Source organism: Equus przewalskii, chromosome 18 (assembly GCF_037783145.1).
Source record: "Equus przewalskii isolate Varuska chromosome 18, EquPr2, whole genome shotgun sequence".
Classification (NCBI taxonomy): domain Eukaryota; kingdom Metazoa; phylum Chordata; class Mammalia; order Perissodactyla; family Equidae; genus Equus; species Equus przewalskii.
The window spans coordinates 14,403,417-14,424,669 of record NC_091848.1 but is presented as its reverse complement, the minus strand read 5'-3'; the positions used below and the strand labels follow the sequence as shown (position 1 = coordinate 14,424,669).

Sequence of the window (21,253 nt, the reverse complement as noted above, 5' to 3'; positions counted from 1 at the left end):
AAGGTAAAGCACATTTTCAATTCAAATAACCTTCTGTGTGACATTTGCAGGATTGCCTTACTTTTAAAAATAGATGTAATATGTTCCATGGTTAAGGGGAAAATGCTTGACGCTCAGTTCACATGGAACAGAATTTAGGAAACCACAATTTCAGTTCCAGCTCTGCCAGCAAATATCTCAGTAAATTTTGGTAAGTTTTCATTGGTGCCTTGGTTTCCCCATTTTAAAAGTTATGTTTATCTAAACGTCTTCCTTACTCTACAAAAATACTTGAAGCAGCTCATAATTAAACGAAAACATACAATGAAATAGTGACAGAGAAATAGGAGCTCATAGCCAAGGAAAAGAACAAAAATATGCCAACTAGAAAAAGCAGTTATTAATCACAACTAGTTTGGCTCTGAGCACCCTGGCAGTTGAAGGAAAAGTGAAAAACATGACCAGTCATTCAGCCTTTCTCTCAGCCTTTCTGAGGCATTCCAGTTTCTCCAGCGTGATGGTCTTTCCCCAGCACTGAATTCTAAAAGAAAATCCTTACATGTGACTTAATGGATAATGTCCTCAATTATTTTAAAACAAATACAACAGGAACTCCCACACAACTACTCATTTAGTGAATCTCAGTGAAAACTGAGGACACGATTCTAGAACTCAGAGTATTCCTATGTTAAATCAATGGAAGCAATGTCACCGAAAGAGGTCTGTTTTGCCTGCCGCAGGATTACACTAGCACCAAGACGATGAGTTTGCAAAGAGAAAGAACTTAATCACAGGGCAGCCAAGCGAGGAGGTGGGAGACTCAGTCTCAGATCTCCCGCTCTGAAAATGGGAACTCAGGGATATCGATGGAGCAGAGGAGCAACGTGGTCTGAATGTAGGAATAGATGATTGGAGTTAGGGGGAAGTAAGGTAATTGATAATCTGCCCAAGTGAAGTCAAGCTTCATGGTTCTTCACAAGACTCTTGTTCACAAATGGCATTCCCGTGACCTGAGGGTGGAGTTTTTAACCTCTTGACGTCAAAAAGTTCGCTTATCGGGCACCTGCGCAGGCCCAGTTAATGGATTGGTAGTCTCAACCAGTCCGAACTGGACAAGGGGGGTCCTAATTCCTAAAGCATAGCTCAAACATCCATTACTGTGGTGACGCAGGCACCAGAGAGATGTTATCTATGGGAGCCTAGTGGGAGTCGCATAATATATTGCCTAAGCGGCACAGTTCACAATGGGTAGAACAACCAAACGCTATAATTAGTAATTGCAAAAAAAAAAAAAATTAGTTACTTGCTACGTAGTCATTAATGGCTAACTGTTACTGGTTTCAGTAATAGTACTTGCCCTACTGCCTGCCTCCAAGGACTGTTTTAACAATTAAGCTATAGAAGGGCATTGCAAAAAGTTATGAGTTACACAAATGTTAGATATTATTAAATCCCTCTTGGCATATTGATAATAAGATGATCAGCTTCCTGTTCTTTTATTGGTGCCAAGGGGAAAAAACCAGGGGACATTATAGGTACACGGAAAAATCAGGAAAGATTACAGAAGACACTGTTAACCGGCTACCTCTGGGGAACGGGAATAAGGGTCCTAGGGGAAGAAAGATCTTTTTTTCTACTTTGCTTTCCTCTGAAGAATTTGAATTTTTTTATAATGACTATGTGTTATTTAATATTTAAGGAACAGAAAAGAGAATATGATTTGTTCATAAATAATACTTATCCAGGGTCTGCAAAATGACTCCAATATCCATTTTAATTTTCTTTTAGTTGTGATTTACTTCATCTCCTTGCAAGTCATTTCTTGCAAGAAACAAACACTCACTCAAGCTAGCTCAAGAGAGGGGTTCATTGTAAGGATCTAACCAGAAATCTCCTGGACAACCAAGATGAAAAGATGAAGGAAAGCCTGCTCTGCGGGAGCTTGCTATAGAAAATTCAAGAACCCAGGCTTCCTCCTCTGTGTCTCCATGTATTTAATTTCTGCTTCTTTCTTCTTATCTTCTGAAATACTCAACTTCTATCAGCAGATAGGCTTTCTTGCTTGCTTTACGAATCCATCAGAACTTTGTATGATGAAAAATGACCACCAATTCTGGGTATGGTTAAAGCATTCACATGTACTGACTTTCCAAGATATCTACGTCTCTTAAGGCAGCACTTCTCAGACATTCATCTGCATGTGAATCACCCAGGAAATTGTGAGACTGCAGGTTCCAGTTCAGTGGGTCTATGGAGGTCCCTAGAATCCCAGGTGATCCCCTGATGCTGCAGGGTATCACACTTTGAGTAGCAAGGCCTTACTGCACATTTTGAGAGAGCATCTGATTGGTGGCTAGCCTGTCAATGAATTGGGTTGGACGCCATCATCTGTGGCCTGGCGTAACTGTATGATATACAAAATGTGGATGTAAATAATCCATAATCAATATAAATTAAAATTGGAGTGAGTTTATTATAAGCCAGATCTGAGGACTAGCCTGGGGCCTTCCTTCTCCAAGGAAGGAAGGGCGCCAAAGAAGTAGGGTACACAGAGTGTTTATACCTAGTCTTGGAACAAAGAGCATACATCACATATGATAGGAATGTCCCTTTTACAATTGTCACGAGATACTTAGCTGGCACTGTAGATCAGTGGTCAGCAGGTCAGTGGTCACAAGGTGAGCACAGCAGGTTGGTAGTTAATCCTTAGTTTCCAGGAAGAGATGCTAATCCTTAAAGAAATGCCGATAAGGGGAGAAGTTACATCCTATCTTTAAGGGCATCATTCTTGTCTTTGGGACATGGTAAATATTTAAAGCAGTGTATCATGCATGCTTAACAGGCTACGTCAGGCCCTTTTGGAAAAACAAAGTCAGGTCAAGTTAGTTTTAATCCAAATGGCTTCCTCATATACTCCAGTGTATCCTGTTGCTTGTCATTTGTTCATCGCCACGTAGCAGGAGCTATGGAGGGGAGTAGAGTCTCTGAGAAAGAGAGGAATGGGAAAACATGTACCTCAAAACATAGATCAGACATTCTGCTCTTGTCTGCATCCAAAGTTGTCACAAACATCATTCACCTACGTACAGCAGAAACTCTCTCTCCTTGTTCCTAGTACTCAACAACCTAAAGTCAAGTCCAAGGGTGACTCTGGTTTTCTCAGAGCCCACAGCCTCCAAATCATGTACATTCTTCCTTCAGGTTTGTGCTATCTATTCCAGGTGTGGTTTCTCACCATTTTCAGCTGATGGAGTAATTAGTGGTTCTCAAACTTGAGATTCTGATTCAGTGAATCCAGTGTGGGGCCTGGGCTTTGGGGTTTTGAACAAGCTTCATGAGTCATTTGGATGCATCAATGCACTCCAGTGTGAGAACCACTAAACTGAAAAACAAATTCCTTTGCCGTGGAGTGGAGATGAGGGGAGTGCAGAATGGGGTTCCTTATGTTAAAATGCATCTGTAACCACATGTTACATCAGTGGTTTTCAAATATTACCATGTATTAGAATCCTCTGGAAGGCTTGTTAAAACAGAGACTGCTGGCCCCACCCCCCAAATTTCTGACTCAGTAGGTCTGAGACTGAGCCCAATAATTTATATTTTTACAGGGTCCCAGGTTACACTGTTGCTGCTGGTGCTGAACACATCCCGAGAGCCCCTGCACTACGTGGTACTGTTACTGATGTCACCCAACTCACAAACAGAACTGGTGGAAAGAATGCATGTGGGTATTTATGAAATAACTTAGAGTCATAAACATGTCCCACAGTAGGCAGTGAATTACTCAGAGAAATGGATAGAAGATGGTTTCCATTCTGGCCTTTGCTAATTTTTAAGGATCTAAGATAGAAAGACCAACTCTCAGATGCGTTACATTGTCTCTCCACACAAGGTGTAACAGTCAGGGTCCCCTCAGGAAAGAGACGGCATGCTTAAACTGGTTCATTTGAGAAGCATTTAACAAAGAGACTCTATGCAATGATGTGGGCAGAGTTTAAGGAAACCAACAAGAGATGGGGGAGTATTCTGGGTCTCATAGCAACAGGGAGCTGTTATCTTGTCTAGAGATGGTAACACAAAGGAAGGGAGTAATCCTCCATACTAAGCAATGATAACTATGTGAAGAAAGCATAGCATCAGCTGTGCCCTTTGGTAGATCATCAGAGAAGGAACCAGGGAAATAAATTCCCCAAACTTCACTCTCCTTCTGCCGTACATTCTCCTGCTTGTGCCTTCCGTGTTCTGAACTGGAAGGAAGGGAACCCATTCAGGTAGTCCATATTAATCAGACTCAATGGGCCCACAGCAGGATGGAGAAGGGGAAAGAATGGATCTGGAAATAGAAGACACCCAGCACACAGGGTCTTAGGATGAACCCCACATCTATTGCTTTTGTAGCCTGGGGTTAGCAGCACAGATGACAAGGGGAAGCAGATGTTTTCATGCCCATTTCACACAGGCAGATTTGAGCTCTTTATGCTCTCTGAAGTAATTACACTTAAAAAAGTCATAGAAGTGATGTTTAATTTAGGATGACACAGCAGAAATAATAGGTGTAGCTATTTTACAATATCTAGGTCTAGTGGTTATCCTGGCTCAAAATTTGTAAGCACAATAACTAAAAATAAACTACCAGCCTTTCCTTTTAAGTATGAGTTTTAAGATCAAATGACTTTTCCGGCCTACGTTGGAGGAAACTTTGGCTTATGGTAGGTAAAAAAAAAAAAAAGGACCTCGGGGCTGGCCCCGTGGCCAAGTGGTTAGGTTCCCGCACTCCACTGCAGGCGGCCCAGTGTTTCGTTGGTTCGAATCCTGGGCGCGGACATGGCACTGCTCATCAAACCACTCTGAGGCGGCATCCCACATGCCACAACTAGAAGGACCCACAACGAAGAATATACAACTATGTACTGGGGGGCTTTGGGGAGAAAAAGGAAAAAATTTAAAAAAAAAAAGGACCTCATAATAATTCCAACAGTTATAGGGATGAAGACTTCACATAAACTGTCATTGTTTTGGTTAGTCAGAAAAGAGAATTGTGCTTCCTGTGAGGACTGTCCAGGAAGAGAAGGGACAAAAAGATGATACACTCAGAAAAACAAGGGATCTCAAAAATACCCGCTTCCACCATAGTCTGTCATTCATACATCCATTCATTTATTTAATAAATGTTGTTGCATCTCTCCTAAATGCCTGGGACAGTGCCAGTCCCTGGGGATCAACAGGGAACAAGGCACCCTCCAGGCCCTCAAGGAGCTTTCAATCCTGTGAAGAAAATGAACAAGTTAATGATATTGATCTAATTATGAAAATAACTAAAAGTGTTTATAATAATCCATGGTTTACCAAAGCATTTTTTTACACACGTTATCTTATTTAATCCTCACTCAACTTGGGAAGTAATTTGTATTGTCCTGCTTTTACTACCTGATGCTTTTAATCAAGACTCTGAGAAGATGGGTACTGATTCATGACTGGCAGAGATGGAAATGAAACCCAAGTTGTAGGACATACACCTCTCTGCTGGGCTCTTTAATTGCCATCTTTGTTTAAAACCCAAAAATGCCCAGAAGGGTAAAATATCAAGTCATTGATTCCAAAATATAAACCAGCTTTAACCGGGACAAGAATAGAACACCTTGAGAGAACACAGAAAAAGAAGGAGGCACATAATGGAAGTTGGCCTGGAAAAGAAGAAAATAGTGTAAAAATAGAAGATGAAGGTCACCAGGAGGGAAGGTATTTCCCTGGTTGCTCCTCTGATGGTGTACCAAAGGACGTAGTTGACGCTAGGCTTTCTTCGCATAGTTATCCACTCTTAGAATGTGGGAGTCTCCCTTCCTTTGTGTTACCAGCTCCAGACAAAATAAAAGCTCCCTGTTGCAATGAGCCCCAGAGTACCTTCATCACTTCACTTAGGTCTGGACCTGTTGCCTACATGGGTTCTGTGACTGCTACCCCACAACTCATTTCCAGGGTTGAGTTTATAGCCACGTCAATTATAATTAAGTCTGGATTATTTGTTCCAGTTTTTCTGAGAGGGTGTGGGATACCAGGATAATGTGATAAACAACGTTCTATCTGCCCTCGTGGTCAGCATTTGTTCTTTTCACTGGGGCTGTAATGAATTTGTACCCCAGAGAGCACATGAAGTTCTATGTAGCCAAATTAAAGTGCCTTGTAAGTAGTCCCAACACCGTGTTTTTGTCAGTCTCCAAATTGGCGTGACCTAATAGGGAATGAATGCTGTAAACAAGAGGGAACACTTTATTGTCCATCAATGAAGACATGTCCTATTTTCTCCTTGGCTTGCCTTACCAAGTTTGGTACCCCAGAGACTGACTCAAAATCAAAGTACATAATAGAGGAACATGGAGCATACAAAGTATTAGTATCGTAGTCTGGTGTGATTTTCAAGATTTTATTTAAAGTTGTGCATATACTTCAGTGATTTTAAAACAACACTCAGGATACCTTAAAAAAACACTACATTCAAGCTACTCTGATTCATCTTCCATCTACAAACTATTTTCTATGTTACCTAAATAATTATTTTTTTGAACAATGCTATATAAATGCTGAAGGAAAGGCTAATGATAATAGATATGATGTATTGAATGCTCATGTATGTGACAAGCATATCGCACGTATTTTTGCCTAACAATCTGCAATTTTTTCTGCTTTGTAAGTGAGGACATTGAGAGGTTTATTAATTTACCCAACATCTTATAGCTAGAAAATGGGTGAGATGGGAGATTTGAATCCAGGTCAATTTAACTCCAAACTCTGTGCTCTTTCACTAGATCAGTCTAACCCGAAGGAGGTGAGTTTTCTAAACCCAAGCTCCAAATTTTAACAGCTGAATTGATTGTTTGGGGCAGTGAGGAAGATCCTGTTAAAACAACTTATGGTGATTAATTTTATGTGTCAACTTGACCAGGCCACAGGGTGCCCAGATACTTGGTCAAACATAATTCTGGGTGTGTCTGTGACACTGTTTCTGGACGAGATTAGCATTTGAATTGGCGGATTGAGTAAAGCAGATGGCCCTCCCTAATGTGGGTGGGCTTCATCCAATCAATTGAAGACCTGAATAGAACAAAAAGGCTGACCCTCCTGTGAATAAGAAGGAATTTCCTCTCTGTCTGACTGTCTTCAAGTTGGGACATTGGCCTTCTCTGCCTTTGAACTTGGACTTGGACTGGAACTTACTCCATGGGATCTCCTGGGTCTTCAGCTTGCCAACTACAGATCTTGGGAGTCCTCAGCCTCCATAACCACATGAGCCAATTCCTTATAATAAATCTATATATAATCTCCTATTGGTTTTGTTTCTCTGGAGAACTCAGACTAATAATGCAACTCTTCTCATCAAGTATTCTGAGATCAGCCAATTAGCCAGCTGTTAGATAAGTTTCCTCTGGTCCTCCTCCAAGTCTCCTGTGCACTCATCACTGGTAATACTCTGGAAATTCCCTACCACAGTTCCTTGTCAGCAAAATTCATACCCACTTACCCTTGGTGTTATTGAGAATCTCAGGAGATAAAAAGTGGCTCATCATCCAAAAAGAGCTGAAGACTTCTATTTTGTTCTAATTAAAAAAATTTAAACAAAAAATTTATTTTTTAAAAGAGCAAGTTCTTTGGTTCAAAATACAAATTTATTTTTATATTTTTAGTTTGCATATTCAGTTCAATATTTCTTATGCACCGCCTAAATTACTTCAGGTATATCTCTAGCCACATGAAACTCAGGTCAGAGAAGGGGACATCAAAAAGTTGAAATGTATGAAAACTGAAATGCATAATTCACCCAATTTCGATGACCACATTTTGAATTAGATAATATGATCAACTATGCCATACCTAAGAGGGTTTTTCCACCAGTCTCCTTGATTGTATTGAGGAGTCTGTGAAACAAACCAGTTGAATATGATGTTGCCTTGGGCAGGAGCATCCTGACCTGGGGAAAGGTTGGCTGCATATCTGCCACCAAAGGACTCTGGACCCGGCTCTCTGATCTATTTGACATTCAGGGAATTTTCTATGAGTGCCCTATCTCTGTGGTCTGTAGGAATTAATTTGTCCGCAAAGGAGAGCAAATGCATTTCCAGTATATTAATGAGATTAGACTCAAGGACAACTGAATAAGAATCCTATTTTTGAAACCTCAAAAAAATTTTCATGAATGAAATGCAAGGAGAATCTGCAAGTCACTCGCTACATTCAAATATCCTGACAAAGGGAGGTGATTTGTGTATCATGACATGTGCCCCCAAGCTTGTTTTGTAAATATATATTAAAAATGTGTATTTATTTGTCTGCTACGTCATTGATTCATTCATCCATTCAATACACATCATTAAGCATCTTCCATTTTTGAGCCATTATGGTAAGAGGTTTTAAGATAAATAATAGAAGTATAGGGGTAAGACAAATACCCAAATAACTGAAAGGCAATACAGTGTTATAAGTGCTGAGTAAGAGGAAAAACAAAGGATTATCAGGATTCAGAGGAGTACTAAGTTAAACAGAGTACTACATGAAGTAAATTAGGAAATACTTCATGAAGGAGGAAGGATGTAATTTTAGCTTTGAAGAATGGCAAGCACTTCTGACAAAGGGCCACCACGAGCACATGTATGGATGTGGGAAAGCTCACTGATCAGCACAGTTCCATTGATGGGAATAGTATGGGAGATTGGAAGGGGATGATGGACCCAGCTCAGATAAAGGAGAAACCAGAGAAGCATATGGAGATTAAAGGTTTAACTCAACCGGGAAGCCATCGCCCACGGCTTTGTGGCCAGTGTGATGTGGTGGAGCAGGCACTGATGCGTCTGTGAGTCAGAAGACGTCTGCTCCTCTGGTCTCCTCCTTGTCTCGTGGGGGCTCCTTTCACAGCTTTGGGCCTCAGTGTCCATATGTGCAGAAGGGGAGTTGACTTCCCAGAGTCATCGTGAGGATTAGATAAAGCAGATGATTGCTGCTTTCTAGTGTAGATTGGGAGATCAGTTAGTTAGAGCCTTGCTATTCAACATCAGAGAGCTCAGAACACTGATTTCTAATGTAAAATATCCTTCAAAATTCTCTTTAAACTATATTGCTCAACCTACAGAAACATAAAGCAAAAACAATTTAATCATACATCATAGCAATGACCGTCATAAAAATTACTTGCCTTTTTTACAACCCTTTTAATATGGATGCTATTATCACCCTCAATTCAGAGGAAACTGAAAATTAGAGTGGGTAAGTCAGTCACCTACAGTCACGGACTAGAAGATGGCAGAGCTGGGGGGCTGGCCTGGTGGCACAGCAGTTAAGTTCGCATGCTCCACGTTGGCAGCCCAGGGTTCGCCAGTTGGGATCCGGGCATGGACCTATGCACCACTTATCAAGCCACTCTGTGGCAGTGTCCCACATGTAAAATAGAGGAAGATGGGCACAGATGTTAGCTCAGGGATAATCTTCCTCAAAAAAAAAAAGAGAAGATGGCAGAGCTGGGTCTATGAACTTCAGCAATCAGACATGAGCCCACACACTTAACACCAGGCTATAATGCTTTCAGATAAAGCAGGAAAGACACGACCTTGCACAAGTCTTTAATAAAAGAAAAAATACATACCTTCAGTGTCTGTTATCCAAGAGTATTAACCCAAAGAGAGATAATTTTCAATTCTCTCTTTTATTAAAAACAAGTACACGAAAAAGAAAATATTTAATGTTAATATTATAATTCAATGAATTGAAATTAAGCAAGATACTGCTTTTAGTTAACATTTTAGTAGATGCTTCGAAAATTATTTGCATTTTTTTCTGATAAGAAATTAAGACAGGTTTGTCATAGAAAATTGAAAAAATATTGAAAAGTATAAAGAAGACAATAAAAACAACCCATGATCCCGTTACTAACATTTTATTAATGTCTTTCCAGTCATTTTTTTGTTAAAAGATAATATTTTTAGGCTTTTCTGTCCCTAGTGAAATGTGCTACATTATTAAGAATTAAAAATATTTGCATTTGAGGGGCTGGCCCCGTGGCCGAGTGGTTAAGTTCGCACGCTCCGCTGCAGGCGGTCCAGTGTTTCGTTGGTTCGAATCCTGGGCATGGACATGGCACTGCTCATCAAACCACGCTGAGGCAGTGTCCCACATGCCACAACTAGAAGGACCCATAACGAAGAATATACAACTATGTACCAGGGGCCTTAGGGGAGAAAAAGGGGGAAAAAAAAGAAATCTTTAAAAAAAAAATTCACATTTGAACATATAGATTCCTCAGCCACAGAATTTTCACTCACTGCTAGTTTTTTTCCTGTATTATATATATAATATAATATGTATAATAATATATAAATTATGTATGTATGATTTACATACAAAATCCACAAATTAACTGTACAGTTCAGGTAAGTTTTACATATGCCCATGTAACCACCACCCAGATCAAAATACAGAACATTTCCAACAGCCTAGAAGCCCGCTCATATCACCTCCCAGTCAACACTGCCCTCCCCTCAGGATAACTATTGTTCTCATCTCCATCACCATTGATTAGTTTCGTCTGTTTTTGAACTTCATATAAATCATACAATATATATTCTTGGTGTCTGACTTCTTTACCACATTGGTACATGTCTCAGGAGTTTGTTCATTTTCATTACCATGTAACATTCGATCGTATGAGTATAATACAATTTGTTCATCCATTCTACTATACTGTTTTCAGTTTGAGGCTATTATTAATAAAGAAGCTATGAAAACGCTTATCCCTGTCTCTTTTTGGTGGATATAGCACTTATTTCTGTTGAGCCTATGCTCATTGTATATATGAACATTGTATATATGTGTTCAGCTTTAGTAGATACTGTCAAGCAGTATTCTAAAGTGGCTACACAGCTTATACTTTTTTTTTTTATTTGCTGAGGAAGGTTCTCCCTGAGCTAACATCCTTTTCGAATCTTCCTCCATTTTGTTTGTGGGCTGCCACCACAGCATGGCCACCAACCAGTAGTGTAGGTCTGTGCCCAGGAACCGAACCTGGCCTACTGAAGTGGAGAGCGCCGAACTCAACTACTAGGCCACTGGGGCTGGCCCCCGAAATTTATACTCTTCTCGACAATTTATGAGAGTCCCAGTTGCCCCACATCTTCACCAACAGAAGCACTCTCTGTCTTTCATTTTAGCCATCTGGCACAGTGTCTCATTGAGATTTTAATTTGCATTTCCTTGATGGCTAATGATGATGAGCACCTTTTCATATGTCTGTTGGTTAGTTGGACACCCTCTTTAGTGAAATGCCTTAGTTAAAGTGAAAAGACTTTAGTTAAAGTCTTGCTCATCTTAAAAAATTAGGTTTTAAATCTGGGTGAAACTCCTTTGTTGGATGTATGTGTGGTAAATGTCTTCTTCCAATCTTTCACTCTCTTAGTCATGCCTTTTGATTAAACTACTGGCTTTTTTTTTTTTTTTTAAAGATTGGCACCATTGCCAATCTTCTTCACTTTTATTTTCCTTCTTCTCCCCAAAGCCCCCCAGAACATAGTTGTATATTCTAGTTGTGATCCTTCTGGCTGTGCTATGTGGGACGCTCCCTCAGCATGGCCTGATGGGCGGTGCCATGTCCTCATCTGGGATCTGAACTGGCAAAACCCTGGGCCACCAAAGTGGAGAGCACGAACTGAACCACTCAGCCACAGGGCTGGCCCCACTACTGGTTTTTTATGTGACAAAAAACTATTCTCTTTACTGATAGCAGCAAAAGATTCAATAAGTCATTACTTTTTAGGTTTTTTTGATATCAAATTAATGATAGTTTTTAATAAAATATATGCTTGCAGCATGCTTATAAGGAGAACAGCCTGAATGAAGTTTAAGAGACATTGATTTAGAGCACCAAATTAATGAAACTGATCTTATCAGGCAAAGTGAACATCTCTAAACTCCCAGACTGGGAACTGCCAAGCAAATGCTAGTCCTTTATATGACAGTAAATGTGATTCAGCCTAAATCCATTATGGCCAAACCAACAAAAGGAAAATTTTTTGTTTGTTTGTTTTCACTTTGTTTTTTTCAATTATTTTATTGAGGTCATATGATTTATAACATTGTGTAATTTCAGGTGTACATTATTGTTTATCAGTTTCTGTATCGACTGCTTTGTGCTCACCCCCAATAGTCTAATTTTTATCCATCACCATACATATGTGCCCCTTGACCCCTTTCTTCCACCCCCCAACCCGCTTCCCCTCTGGTAACCACTAATTTGTTCTCTTTATCCATGTGTTTGTTTATCTTCCACATATGAGTGAAATCATGCGTTGTTTGTCTTTCTCTGTCTGGCTTATTTCACTTAACATCAGACCCTTAAGGTCTATCCATATTGTTGCAAATGGGACAATTTTGTCTTTTTTATGACTGAGTAGTATTCCATTGTAAATATATCTCACATCTTCTTTATCCATTCGTCAGTTGGTGGGCATTTGGGTTGCTTCCACATCTTGGCTATTATGAATAATGCTGTCATGAACATGAGGGTGCATAAATCTCTTTGAACTGTGGATTGCAAGTTCTTTGGATAAACACTCAGTAATGGAATAGATGGATCATATTGTATTTCTATTTTTAATTTTTTGAGAAATCTCCATACTGTTTTCCATAGTGGCTGCACCAGTTTGTATTCCCACCAGCAGTGCATGAGGGTTCCCTTTTCTCCACATCCTCTCCAACATTTATTATTTTTTGTCTTGTTAAATTATAGCCATTCTGACAGGTATGAGGTGATATCTCATTTGTAGTTTTGATTGGCATTTCCCTAATAATTAGTGATGTTGAACATCTTTTCTTGTGCCTACTGCCCATCTGTATATAGTCTTTGGAAAAATGTCTATTCATATCCTCTGCCCATTTTTTGATTGGGTTGTTTGTTTTTTTGTTGTTAAGTTGTATGAGTTCTTCATATATTTTGGTAATTAACCCCTTGTTGGATATATGATTGCAAATGTTTTCTCCCAGTTGGTGGGTTGTCTTTTCATTTTGTTCATGGTTTCTTTTGCCTCACAGAAGCTCTTTAGTCTGATGAATTTCCATTTGTTTATTTTTTCTTTTGTTTCCCTTGCCCCAGTAGACATAGTATTTGAAAAGATCCTTCTAAGACCTATGTCAAAGAGTGTACTGCCTGTATATTCTTTTAGGAGTTTTATGGTTTCAAGTCTTACATTCAAGTCTTTGATCCATTTTGAGTTAATTTTTGTGTGTAGTGTGAGATAATGGTCTACTTTCATGCTTTTGCATGTGACCATCCAGTTTTCCCAACATCATTTATTGAAGAGATTTTCCTTTCTCCATTGTATGTTCCTGGCTCTTTTGTCAAAGATTAACTGTACATAGATGTGTGAGTTTAATTCTAGGCTTTCAATTCTATTTCATTGATCTGTGTGTCTGTTTTTGTACCAGTGTCATCTTGTTTTCATAGCTTTGTAGTATATTTTGAAGTCGGAGCTTGTGATGCCACCAGCTTTGTTCTTTTTTCTCAGGATTGCTTTGGCTATTCAGGGTCTTTTGTTGCTCCATATAAATTGTAGGATTCTTTGTTCTATTTCTGTGAAGAATATAATTGAGATTCTGATTTGGACTGCATTGAATCTGTAGATTGCTTTAGGTAATGTGGACATTTTAGCTATGTTTATTCTTCCAATCCATGAGCATGGAATATCTTTCCATTTCTTTACGTCTTCTTTGATTTCTTTCAATAATGTCTTGTAGTTTTCGGTGTATAGATCTTTAACCTCTTTGGTTAAATTTATTCCTAGATAGTTTATTCTCTTTGTTGTAATTGTAAATCGGATTGTATGCTTGAGTTCTCTTTCTGTTAGTTTGTAATTAGTGTACAGAAATGCAACTGATTTTTGCAAGTTGATTTTGTACCCTGCACCTTTGCTGTAGTTGTTGACTATTTCTAATAGTTTTCTGGTGGACTCTTTAGGGTTTTCTATGTAGAGAATCATGTCATCTGCAAACAGTGTGAGTTTTACGTTTTCCTTTCCAATATGGATACCTTTTATTTCTTTTTCTTGCCTAATTGCTCTGGCCAAAACTTCCAAAACTATGTTGAATAGGAGTGGTGAGAATGGACACCCTTGTCTTGTTCCTGTTCTCAGAGGGATGGCTTTCAATTTTTCACCATTAAGTATGATGTTGGCTGTAGGTTCGTCCTATATGGCCTTTATTATGTTGAGGTAATTTCCTTCTATATCCATTTTATTGAGAGTTTTTATCATAAGTGGGTGTTGGATCTTGTCAAATGCATTCTCTGCATCTATTGAGATGATGGTATGGTTTTTATTCCTCATTTTGTTAATGTGGTGCATCACATCGATCATTTTGCAGATATTGAACCATGTCTGCATCCCTGGTATAAATCCCGCTTGATCATGCTGTATGATCCATTTAATGTATTGCTTTATTTGGTTAGCCAATATTTTGTTGAGGATTTTTGCATCTATATTCATCAGCAAATTGGCCTGTAATTTTCCTTCTTTGTATTGTCCTGTCTGATTTTGGTATCAGGATAATGTTGGCCTTGTAGAATGAGTTAGGAAGAATTCCATCTTCTTCAAATTTTTGGAATCATTTGAGAAGGGTAGGTATTAAATCTTCTTTGAATGTTGGTAGAATTCTCCAGAGAAGCCATCTAGTCCTGGACTTTCATTTTTTGGGAAGTTTTTGATTGCTGTTTCAATCTCTTTTCTTGTGATTTGTCTAGTCAGATTCTCTATTTCTCCTTGATTCAGTTTTGGAAGGTTGTATGAGTCTAAGAATTTATCCATTTCTTCTAGGTTATCCAATTTGTTGGCATATAGTTTTTCATAGCATTGTCTTATAATCCTTTGTGTTTCTGTGGTATCCATTATAATTTCTCCTCTTTCATTTCTAATTTTGTTTGTTTGAGCCTTCTCTCTTTTTTTCTTAGTGAGCCCAGCTAGAGCAGGTGTTGCCATGCTTATATCAGACAAAGCAGATTTCAAGATAATAAAGACAATGAGAGATAAACAGAGGCAATGTATAATGATAAAAGGGACATTCACCAAAACGGCATAACACTTATGAATATATATGTACCTAACACAGGAGCACCAAAGTATGTAAAGCAACTACTAAAAGACCTAAAGGGAGAGATTAACAGCAACCCAATAATAGAAAGGGACCTCAACACCCCACTTACATCAATGGATAGATCACCCAGACAGAAAGTCAACAAAGAAATAGTGGATTTAAATGAAACACTAGACCAGATGGACTTAATAGATATATATAGCCCACTCCATCCAAAAACAGCAGAATACACATTCTTCTCAAGTGCACATGAAACATTCTCAAAGATAGACTATATGTTGGGAAGCAAGGCAAGCCTCAATAAATTTAAGAAGATTGAAATCACATCAAACATCTTTTCTGACCACAATGCCATAACACTAGAAATCAACTCTAAGAATAAAGCTGGGAAAGACACAAATATTTGGAGACTAAACAGTATGTTACTGAACAACCATTGGATCAATGAAGAAATCAAAGGAGAATTTAAAAAATATCCAGAGTCAAGGAAGATGAAAATACAACACGCCAACTCTTATGGGATGCAGCAAAGATATTCTGGGAGGGAAATTCACAGCAATACAGGCCCACTTCAACAAACAAGAAAAATCTCAAATAAGTAATCTTAACCTACACCCAACAGAACTAGAAAAAGAAGAACAAACGAAGCCCAAAACCAGAAGGAGAGAAATAATAAAAATTAGAGCAGAAATACATGAAATAGAGACTAAAAAAACAGTAGAAAGGATCAATGAAACTAAGAGCTGGTTTATCTAAGAGAAGATAAAGAAAGGAGAATTCTTAATTAGAAAAAGCAGTGGAAAGGAATACCTGGTTAGAAAAAGAGGCAATATCAGGGACCCCTTATCTGAGTTTTCATTACTCAAATTCCTTTAAGACATGGCTATACAGGAAGGAAATTTTGTCATTACTTCAAAATATTCACTGATGAACTGAATACTTGTAAAATTGTTCCCCTCTCAGATGACCTTCCCAGCTTGGCTTGACTGATTATGCCTGATCAACCAATCACAACTCTCTCTGTCTGCCTCTTACTGCTTGCAGGATATTGTAAACATCTGACAATACAAAGAAACTGGGTGGCAAAGTTGATGAGGATTTTAGGCTGGTTAATTTTAAAACTGCAGATGAGAAGCAGGCTCCGGGGAGTGGAATTTGCTTGCCCTTTGTTGGGAGGCATCTGCATTTGTGAGGGAACCTCCATCTGTGGAGATGCCTCCCTCTCTGTGCCAGGGGAAAGGGGGATGGCCTTGTCTCTGGAAACTCTTAATGGGGAAGGCAAGAACTTAAGTTGGTTACTGTCTGGCAACCTCATGTAACTGATTTAGGGTGGTGGCTTCTGGCCTTTACTTAATCCGATTTGATTCCTATCTAAAAGTTATGGGACCACCCAATGGCCAGACCCCACCTGCACTGATACCATTTTAACTTTTTTACATGTTTTTTCCTTTGTCTTGTAAAGAAATGGCTCACATACCTATGCCTTAAATTTAACCTTACTCTCCACCCATGTTTGCAGCAGTAGTAGCAGCATGATGGCACCAGCTCTGCCTGCCCATGGGTCCTGTCCGCATGTCAGCAGCAGCAGCAGCTCCCCATGCCGGCAGCAGTAGCGGGGGCAGCAGCAGTGGCTCCTCCTGCCCATGGGTCCTGTCCCCACGCAGCAGCCTGACTGCCCATGGGTCCTGTCCCCATGCTATTCCACACTATTCTCTAAATAAAAGAGCACTACCACCAGATCTTGAGAGTCCAAGAAATCTTTCTTTTGACTCCTCGGCTCACCGACCCCACATCAAAATGAAGCTGCAATTTTTTGCAAAAGATGCAGCATTTCATGAAAATGATGTTGGAGAAGTGCTACAATCTCATGTATAGTCATGTGTCAAGAGACTAGGTAAAAATTAAAGACGAAAAATAGACAAGGAATCAGATAAATTAACATTAAAGAAGAGAAATGGGTAACGATGATGACACAATAAATGCTTCCAAAAGGTGCTAACTTAAATATCAAAGAATTTTAAAAATCCCTTTGGAAGATTGATTAAAAAGTCCTTGATTTTTTTTCTGGAAAAATGCTCTTCCTTTGATTGTGTTGCACAGGGTAAGACGAACTAAAGCATATTGCATTGTGCCATCCTACCATTTTATGCAAGAAAATATGTGTTCTCTCCATGCCAAATCAGCTCCCCAACAATCTTTAGACAAAAATTAGTGTATCATTGCAATTAATCTTATAAATGCTGTTAACTTTAAGATAATTATTTTCATTATTTACCTTGAAATTTGCTCCTTATTATAAAAGGGTTAATTCACTGTACACCTTTGCTAATACCATCTATCCTTGGATAATGAGTGATGAGGATTTTTAGGCTGGTTAATTTTAAAACTGCAGATGAGAAGCAGGCTCCGAGGAGTGGAATTTGCTTGCCCCTTTGTTGGAAACATTTACATATCTAAGGGAAACCTCTATCTGTAAAGATGCCTCCTCTCAGTGCCAGGAAGAAGGGGGATGGCCTTATCTCTGGAAACTCTTAATGGGGAAGGCAAGGACTTAAGTTGTTTACCATCTGGCAACCTCATGTAACTGGCCCCCCACCCCAAAATCCTCCTTTGTCTTTAGCTGAAGATAATATTTAACCACTGACTTCTGCCATTTACTCAATCTGGTTTGATTCTTATCTAAAAGTTGTGGGACCGCCCAATGGCCGGACCCTTCCGGCACTGGTACCATTTTAACTTTTTTTTGTCTTGTAAAGAGATAACTCACATACCTATGCCTTAAATTTAGCTCTAACCCTCAACTTGGGGCAGCAGAAGCTCTGACTGCCCATGGGTCCTGTCCCCATGCTATTCCATACTATTCTCTAAATAAAAGAGCACTACTGCCAGATCTTAAGAGTCTAAGAAATCTTTCTTTCGACTCCTCGGCTCACTGACCCTGCATCATTGAGTACTTCTTCTAACTCTGATCTCTGTGAAAAACTTCAAAGGTGTAATTTATTGCATCCACACTGTTCTCACATTGCCGATAACATAACAGAAGCATAACGCAGAGAAGTGATGTGCAAAGGCCACCAGGACAGTGTTTGCATCCACATCTGACTCCAGAGTCTATTCTTTTTAGGTCAGAATGCCTCCTAGGAGCTCAAAAGTGGGAGCAGCCAGAAATCCAGGGTGATTTCTTTTACTCTCCAAACTTCAGTCCTTTGAATGAGAAAATGGTGTCTGTACTCTTACTCTTATTACGTACTAATACTAATGCTTCATGTCTGCATAGGCCAAGCACTTCCACATCCGTCTCATTTGGTCCTTACTCCCACCCGAGGAGGTAGCAGAGAAACAGGCAAACAGAAATCTCAGACTCAGAAAACTGAGGGATGTGTGGCTTTTAGAACTGTTGTGGATCAAGGCTTCCCCAGGGAGAAAAGTCCAAGGCCCCTGGCCTACGTGCAAATCTCTATCAGCCTCCAGGAAGTATACGATTTCCTGACCTGATTCAACCTGATTTGTACCCAAAGTTATATGATCACCCAATAACCAGACCACACCTGCACTGGTACCATTTTATTGACTTTTTTTACATGATCTTTCCTTCGTCTTGTTAAGAAATAACTCACATACGTATACCTTGTAAATTTAGCCCTACCCTCAACACTTTGCAGCTCTTCGCTGCCCATGGGTCCTGTCCCCATGCTATTCCCTGAATCAAGGAGCACTACTACTAGACATTGAGAGTCCAAGAAATCTTTCTTTTGACGCCTCAGCTCACCGAGCCCACTTCAGAACCATCTCCTTTAGGCCTCAGCGCAGTGCTCTTTTCCCTTTACCACTCTGTCTCCTGGCGTGGAAGGGGAGCAGGGGAAGGTGGAAGAAAAATTCATTGACGAAGTTAACATCTCAGTAACATCGCCACCAAATCCATGCCCCTCCTGTTGTGACATTTTCCAGGTAAATAACTTTAGCCTCTCTCTCCTGAGAGTGGTACCCACAACACCAGCAAGAGGGAGGCTCTGAGGTCACAATTCTCCTCACCTTGGGGGTTGAAGAAAGTTTTGGCTTTCGAATTCTATATTAGTGAGAAAACCAGCAAAAAGACCCCGCAGAGGTGTCTGGCTCATCTATTCAGGGGAGCTAACTGAGGGCGGTCACTGAACCTAGAAGCTGTGAAAATTAACAGATTCTGTGAAAATTAACAGCACTGAGTCATTCTCTTTCAAAAGGCTTTGTCAGTTTTACCTTCTATTTCTTGAATTAACTTTCTCATTGTCTGTTGATGGCAGGGGAAGGCCAAGACCACAGCAGCAACACAGCCAGAATTTATAAACTCTGTTTAGCCCTTATTTCTCATAGAACTCTAGGCCCATCAAATCTAAGATTTATTCTAATAAGCCCCGAAATTGATTAGGGTTACCTCCTCCCCTGCCCCCCCCCCCCCCACCCCACTCTTTCCCCATCATGCATGCTCCCTCGCCTTCCTGTCCCGATAGGACTAACAAAAGAGCTAACAATTGCAGGGCGGTCCTGAGCAACCTGTGAAGGGAAGCAGGACTTGAAATGAACACAAACTACCTCAAATCCCTAAAAACACACTCTAAGCTCATCTACATCTAAAGCTAATTTTAAAAAAATTATTGTGTTAGCCCCTTTCCCTTCACTATCCTGTTTATTAGGATTTTTCTCTCCATTCAAGGAAAGTAGAGTTTTTTTTTTTTAGATTAATAAAGCTTTTGCTTGGTTTCTTAGTGGAATATGAACACACACTCTCCTATCAACTTCAACTCAATTCAAAACTTACCTAAAACACTCCACCCAGTCCTTGGGAAATTCCAGATTAATTCCCACCAGTTCTGGTTAATTAGTTACGCACTGAATTGGCCACTAAAGGGAGCTGTTTCTGGATGACTGGAGCCGTTCGTCTAGATTCAAATACCTTCACGTCCTCTTGAGCTGGCACACACATCCTTTCTCCCTGAGGAGTCAAGTGTGAAGAGAGGACACTTTTCTCATCTAAGAGAACAAAGAGATAGGAAAGACATTTCTACAGCTCTAAGGATACAGATATGCAAACTAGTATATATTCATTTTACATATATGAATATATATTGCATGCATAACATATTTGTGTGTGTGTATATATTTATTTATCTTGGTAGCTAGTTGTAAAGTAATAATTTCTTACCTCTGGAGAATTCAAAGTGTGATTACAGCTATTGCTTTCCTGTCTGCATTATCTTTGGGAGGGAGAGACAGCAGAAAGAAGGGCGAGAGGGAGAAGAGAAGCTGAGGTCCCCTCAGAGGTCAGTCAGTGAATTTGTCCAAGCTTGAACAGGAAAACCTGTCCCTGTTAGACTTTGACACTTGTAGCAAAGCATACAAAGCCCACACACACAGGCCTTGATTCACTTAGAGTGGATTTGGCTGGACTGAGTTCTGGAGCCTCCTGAATTTTAAAGAGAAACAGGAAAATCTTCCTTGATCCTTGCTGTGTTTAGAACAAAGCCAGCTTGATAATCATATCCCCGGGACGTGGAGAAAGCTTTTTCAGAGCTCCAGGATGCTCCTCCTACCGCAGCACACATCACCACACCCACTTCACGGCTCAGAACCGTGTGCCCAAGAGGCTCAATATTGCTGAGTAGGAAGGGGAACAGAGTAACTTGTCTCAGGCTTCTGGGCCTCTGCCCGTCTTTCTGCTTGGCACCTCAAACTAGGAAAGGCAAAGGCTTGAAGGAAAGTTCACCAGTGGAGGCCCCATTGTTTAAGAAAATCCAGTGGGATATTTAATGGACACACCTGACGTTTCCTTTCCTTTCATGTTTCAGTCTTAGGTCCTCAGAAGTTTTCTTCAGGAAAGAAAAATCCCAGGTAGCTGCTGCTGCTCAGCTTAAAACTAATCTGATCTCTTGTGGCAGGAAGCCCATGGGTCATGGAGAGCCCTGCTGCCTTGCCCGACGCGAGTGAGAGAGTGGCAGCTGGACCCAGGAAAATTACTAACCCTTCCCTCATCCTACCTTAGCAGATGGAAAAAAAAAATTCTCTTCTTTTAATTTCATACTTTGCCTTTCCTGTCAAGATTTAGCTTATCATGCTTTGTGGGGGCGGGGGTGGGGGTGGGGGTGGGCAAGGGGGAGTCACAATAATAAAAGTTTGGTTCTGT

At 40.0% G+C, this 21,253-nt stretch overlaps 1 long non-coding RNA gene across 1 annotated transcript; it reads right to left on the bottom strand.

The window, feature by feature from the left end:
• Nucleotides 1-5,111: 5,111 nt before the first annotated feature.
• Nucleotides 5,112-20,559, bottom strand: LOC139077098 (uncharacterized). Its single transcript, XR_011529327.1, has 5 exons — nucleotides 20,276-20,559; nucleotides 19,892-20,103; nucleotides 8,758-8,972; nucleotides 7,496-7,571; nucleotides 5,112-5,244 (listed from the first exon to the last, which is right to left on the bottom strand). It is a non-coding gene; the product is annotated as an uncharacterized lncRNA (long non-coding RNA).
• Nucleotides 20,560-21,253: the final 694 nt, after the last annotated feature.